Raw genomic sequence first — 5,536 nt, forward strand, 5'->3', positions numbered from 1 at the left:
GTCTTCTCTGCTCTCCCAAGGCCTGTCCTCCTCACTCTTAGCTGATGAGCTTAACTCTTGCCTCATAGAGAAAGGAGACGACAACATACACAATGTTAGTGTTTCATCCCCTTGTGTGTCTTCACGGATTTTCCAGGCTGAACCCCCTGCATTTCCTCTCTAAGGCACACTGACAGGGCCAGGACGAGGGAGAAGCAAGTGAGGATTTTATCTGGAGCACAACAGTTAAAAGTGATAAAAGTATGACCCTAAACTAATGATGCTCTTCTAATAAGTTACAGTTAAAAAAAAAAAATGCCTCAGTACTTGATACCTTTTACATTTGAACTTTTATGACTTTAAGTCCCAGGTGAGACCAATTTTTGTTTCGTGTCCAGGCATAACACAAAGGGAAGAAAGATAACATTTTCTGTCCCATCTTTATCTTGCATTTTATTCAACATTCCAAGAATTTTTATCTGGCTTGTCTGATCATCTATTCTCTGTTAAACATAGCTAGGACCAATTTCAGAAGCCAAACTGCCATGTTAAAAGAAACCAGGAATAAAAAGCTCTGAATTTACTGGAAAGGCTATAATTTGATTTTCATAGATTTTTCTTAGTAAATTAGTTGTAATAATTGGTGCTGAAAAACACAACTTGTTACTGTTTAGGACTACTTGCCTACTTTATTTGCTCAAGAAGAAAGCAACTTGAGATATGAATTCACGACTCACATTTTAAGCGTGAAAAATTGATAGTCTCCCAATTTTATTCTTTAATCAAATTGAGTGTTTTCGATATGAGGCCTGTAAAAAAGGAAAAATTCTACCCAATAGCTGTCTGTAGGTATTTTTATGACTAGCTATGAAATTTTTGCTCAAGCCATGGGCAAATATTAGAAGCCATTTGGAGTTGTCGTCCTTCCACAAAGAATACATTTAAAGAGTTTGTTCTTCATTTCAGTGTTAGTCCAAAGAGTTTAAATTCCCACATAGCAAGCATGGATATGAGACAGAGGAAAAGTGGGGTTATATAACCTACAGTGTGAATCTAGTAACAAGCTCCTCACCTATATAAACTAAGGTATATGTTTCTTTATAAGTTAAACAAAGGTGTATATTTGTGTGCTGGTTAGGGGAAAAATAAAAACAGGGAAATACCAGATGGACAAACAAATTAAGATGGGCCCTAAGTAAAGACAGGTGCTAAGGAAACCGGTGGCACAGGACTACAGAGTACATATTACTATATTTCAGAGGAGTTATATTAAAAGTCATTAAAAATTTCCAGTAACAAGTTTGAGTGTATAGAATTTCAAACAAACAAAAAGGCTGAAATATAAAGTAGGCCTCATAAAGGTCAAACGTGTGCTTTTCTAAGCTTGGCCCTCTGGATTCATTCTTGAGGTTGATAGGGTTCCTTGCTCTTTTAAATACAGTTTCGTTCTTGCCTCCTTAAGAAACAAACTCCTGTGCCCGCTCTAGCAACAGTTACCAACATGGGTGTGCTTCCTGTACAGCGGCATGTTCTGAATGCTTCATGTACGTAGTAACTCTTTATGCCTCACAACAAGCTATGAGGGAGAAATGATCTCCCCATTTTGCAGAAGGAAAAAACCGAGGCACCAAGATGTGGGGTTCGCCACATAACCTCCATAAATTCCGGAAGCTGTGGCAGCTCCAAAAATTCCAGTCTGGTTCCTGGCCCTGTCCCTCAGCTCCTCACCTGTCCTCCCTTCCTGGCACCGGCACAGCTGCTCTTCCTGGAGCTCCCGTCAGGATGCAGGGGCAGGGCCAAGAGAAGTGTCTCAAGAAAGCAAAGAATTTGCTTCACTGTCTGAAGTTTGGAGTCACTTATGTTTTGCATTTTGTCAGAACTTGTTCTCATTTTTTTTTGTAATATAACCCTTTTCCTAACCCTCCATTTCCATTTTCCCTCCTTTCTTTTCTTGATCCCAGTAGCACTAGACAATGGGCAAAAGTGATCTCGTGGGTCTGTGTCCTTTGGGTGCATAAAGTCTTTCCTTCACAGAGAAGAGTGGATGATTTAAGGGAGGAGATCCAAAATGGCAGAAGGGGTTTTAAAAAAAGAGGTGAGAAGGAGGGAAGAAGAAGAAAGAAGTATAGGGCTCAGGGGGATGTTTTAAGCAAGAATTTGATGAATAAGTATTGGATGAAATGAAAGGAGAAGAATATACAAAGCTGAGATCAAATTATGATATGAAAAATAGTGATTTAAGAATAAATTGACAATATAACCCAGTATAAACCTATTACATAAGCTACACATATAAGCCTATTGTCCAATGGCAGTTCATATGTCCTGTTCTGGATATTATATTTGGAAACAACATTTGATTGAGGGTTTACAGAGTACAAAAAGTAAATACTGGTGTAAAACATAAGAGGTATAAAACATTTTTGTCTCAGGTGATTAACATTTATTTTAAGATAACTACCATTTATTAAGCACCACCCTGTTCCATGCATTATGGGCAGTCGTGTGAGTAGGTAATGCCTACATTTAATTAATTCAACAAATATTAATTTCTCACATACTATGTAGTAGGCCACAGGTGCTGAGAAGGCTTCAGAGATATTTCCAGTGTAGGTCCCTTACCAGTCAGTGAATGTTCCAGTGCAACTTGGAATTGACCTGATAGAGGCAAGAGAGTAGAAAAACCAAGAGTTTTAGAATGTGAATACAAGTAGATTTATATTCTGGTGCTTGTCTGTTCTCTAAACCACATACCACAGTGTTTTCTGAGGATCATTTGAGATAATTTAATGACAAAGTGTGGTCCGGATCAGTTGTTTAATATACGCTAATTTCCTTTCTCTGGAAATCGTGCATCTTTACTATGATGGTTTAGATAGCAGATGGCTGATATTCTTCCGGGATTATTTTCCTTTCGAAATGATGAGATATACCCTCAATATTCTTCTCAAAAGAATATTCGTTAGATACGAGTTTTTAAAAATACTGATCTGATTGCTATGGGCCAATTAACACATCCTAAATACTGTTGAGACTGAAAACAGAAGTATCACTACTAAATGACTAAACACATCTACCATTGTCCTTGACAGGAAAGAACAATTATGATTCCCATAAGAACTTAAAAATACATTTCAATAATAATGACAAAGCCAAAGATTTTAAGGCCCTGTAAATTATGGAGAAGGAAACTTGAGTCAATCTTTTAACTTACTTTGTCTAGCGAACCACCAGAAAGTTATAGAAAGTGTTGGAGGAGAGGAAGAAAAGAGATAAAATATGAAACCCTTAAGTAGATCTTAAGCTATGTAATAGTATTTCGAACTTGAACTTTTGGGAGTTTATTACCTGCAAATTTGGTAAAAGATTTCCTTCTGTAGAAAACTGGCTTCTAGTGTTAAAGCCTTCACTATGGAAGATAAATCTTAAAAATAAGTTACAGATCAAAGTCCTCTTCTTAATTTTTAGCATTAAAATGTAAAAAAAAAAAATCACTTTTGTTTATTGGAAGTTTACATCTCACTTGATCAACTTTCTTTAAACATGAAGATTCTTATACCTCATATATATGCATACCATAAGAAAAATAGCCTAGATTTACACTGTTGCTAAATCTTTGCTAGCTTTATGATTCTATGTCAAATGGCAGAGCTCTTCTAATAATTTGCTATGCCTCAATTTCTGGAATGTCGATACAATATATGCATCTCATCACAAGATTATTCTAACAATGGAATAATATAATGGCTATGGAAATATTCCCCCCCCCCCAAAAATGTGTTATGTGACATCAGATGCAAAGCTTAGATCTATTCAATTGAGCATATACAAAATTCCAAAGATAGGATACATTGTTACTTTAATAAGAGATCATTTCCTTCTGAGTTTCTCCCAGTTTCTTTCTATCACTACCACATCCTGTTCTGTTATATGGATTCTAGTGCAGTTGGTCCTCAGAAAGAATTCTACTTTTACAATTTGAAAGTCACTAAGTGCAATGATTTTAGCCAAGTGACCCATTTTAAAAGATGACCCATTTCAAAACCCGTGAGTTATATTATTCAAGCTGTTCTATATTTGAGAATTAGAAAGTTATTCCTTTTCCTACATTCTCATCATTTGAATCAGTCTTTTATAAAAGGGAAATTTGATCTCCAATTTAGTGAAATATAATGTGACATTTTTACTTGCTAGAACCTACACTCTATTTTGAAAATTCTCCACCTTTTCAGGGTTGTGGGGGAGGGTATTTAGGTACAATATCATTTATGCCACCTAATTATCCCTCAGTTCTCATCTTCTTAATAGCTTCTCTGGGATTCAGCTTGAACTTTCTCTGTCATAACACTCATCCCCATCTTAAGGTGTCAATGTGAGTCCCCTGGAGGGCTCCCAAGGGTTAGACTAAGTCAGCCTCATCCTCAGAGGGTGTTAATAAATACGGAGAGTTCCTGTGGGAAAGGGGAGAAGGGAGAGAGAGGGAAGGAGCAGGAGAGAGAAGTGTCATTTTAAATATAAAATGGGAATATTTCAGGTTTTGAGTTTATCTTGCTTTAAATAGTTGACCCATAAAAATAGCGCCCCCCCCCCCCCCAACAAGATATAAAATCTACCATAAATTTCTTTTGAGAAAGTTAAAACCTCGGCTGCTGATCACCAATCCCCCTTTCAGAAAGTTCAGGATTGGGTCTTTACAGTGCCACTACTTAATTCAACTACCTTCGATCATCCTTTTCTGGGTCAGTCTCAGCTTCTCGCACATCCCTCTCCCTTCCCCCATAGAGACCAGGCAAAGTTTCCCAAAATAAAGGCACAGAGGAACAAATCCAACCTTAATGGATGTATTTCCATCAGAGAATTACCCTAAATATGAACTACAAGCCACCGCCCACCACTGTGCGGTTTCAACATAGGTGTCCCTTTAACATGTAGACCATAAAAAGAAAAAAATATAGGGTGTGTAGTCAGTCGGATGAAAAGTTCCTACGTTCACCTATACGATATGTGAGTAAGCAAACGACTGTCACTTCGAGATGCAAAATAAAATTCGGCATAGTCAAAGTGGCAGAGACTTTCCCCCTAGGAGGAGGTCTTCTTCCCCAGTTTCCCCTTCCAGCCCACTTCCTCGTCTCCATTTCTCCAACCAGTAATTTACCGAAAGCTTCCCCAATCTGGCGGTTCATGATTTCCACCCCGTGCAAGCTTTCTACCCGAATTCGACCCCGCAGCACAGGGGTGGCAGCGAGGTTGCGGGACTCCAGCCGGAAACCGAGGCCCGCAGGGCGCGGCGCTCGCCTCCGGTCTCCCGCGCTCGGGCCGGTTTCCGCGGCGCGGCGTGGCGGCCGCTTTGCTGGAGCTCCCTGGGGACGGGGACCCGTCCGGCCCAAGGAAACTTAACCCCCACCGGAGCTCCGGCCCCCCGCGCCCCCGCCAGCCTACCTGCAGCACTTGCGCGGCGGCTCGGCCTGGGGTCTCGGTGGTCGGACGCCCGCCCCCAGGCAGGGGCGAACAAAGGCGCTCCGGGAGGGAATGCGCCCCGCTTCCCCGCCGCGCTCTC

The 5,536-nt window shown here is 40.0% G+C and overlaps 2 protein-coding genes across 4 annotated transcripts in view; one reads left to right on the forward strand and one right to left on the reverse strand.

Annotated features, from left to right (window-relative positions):
* Positions 1–5,536, forward strand: part of MCF2L2 (MCF.2 cell line derived transforming sequence-like 2) — a 195,338-nt gene that overhangs the window by 124,479 nt on the left and 65,323 nt on the right. The window lies entirely within an intron of this gene.
* The window catches only part of B3GNT5 (UDP-GlcNAc:betaGal beta-1,3-N-acetylglucosaminyltransferase 5), an 18,926-nt gene that overhangs the window by 8,198 nt on the left and 5,192 nt on the right, over positions 1–5,536 (reverse strand). The window contains exon 2 of one of the 3 annotated variants that reach the window (XM_011382714.2): positions 2,541–2,637. The exons of 1 other annotated variant lie outside the window; for it this stretch is intronic. The gene's annotated coding sequence lies outside the window, so the exon portion shown is untranslated. Of the gene's footprint in view, positions 1–2,536; positions 2,638–5,536 lie in introns of all 3 variants that reach the window. One more of the 3 variants, XM_011382722.2, reaches the window with a different exon arrangement.

This window comes from Pteropus vampyrus, unplaced genomic scaffold, assembly GCF_000151845.1.
Source record: "Pteropus vampyrus isolate Shadow unplaced genomic scaffold, Pvam_2.0 Scaffold14, whole genome shotgun sequence".
Taxonomy (NCBI): domain Eukaryota; kingdom Metazoa; phylum Chordata; class Mammalia; order Chiroptera; family Pteropodidae; genus Pteropus; species Pteropus vampyrus.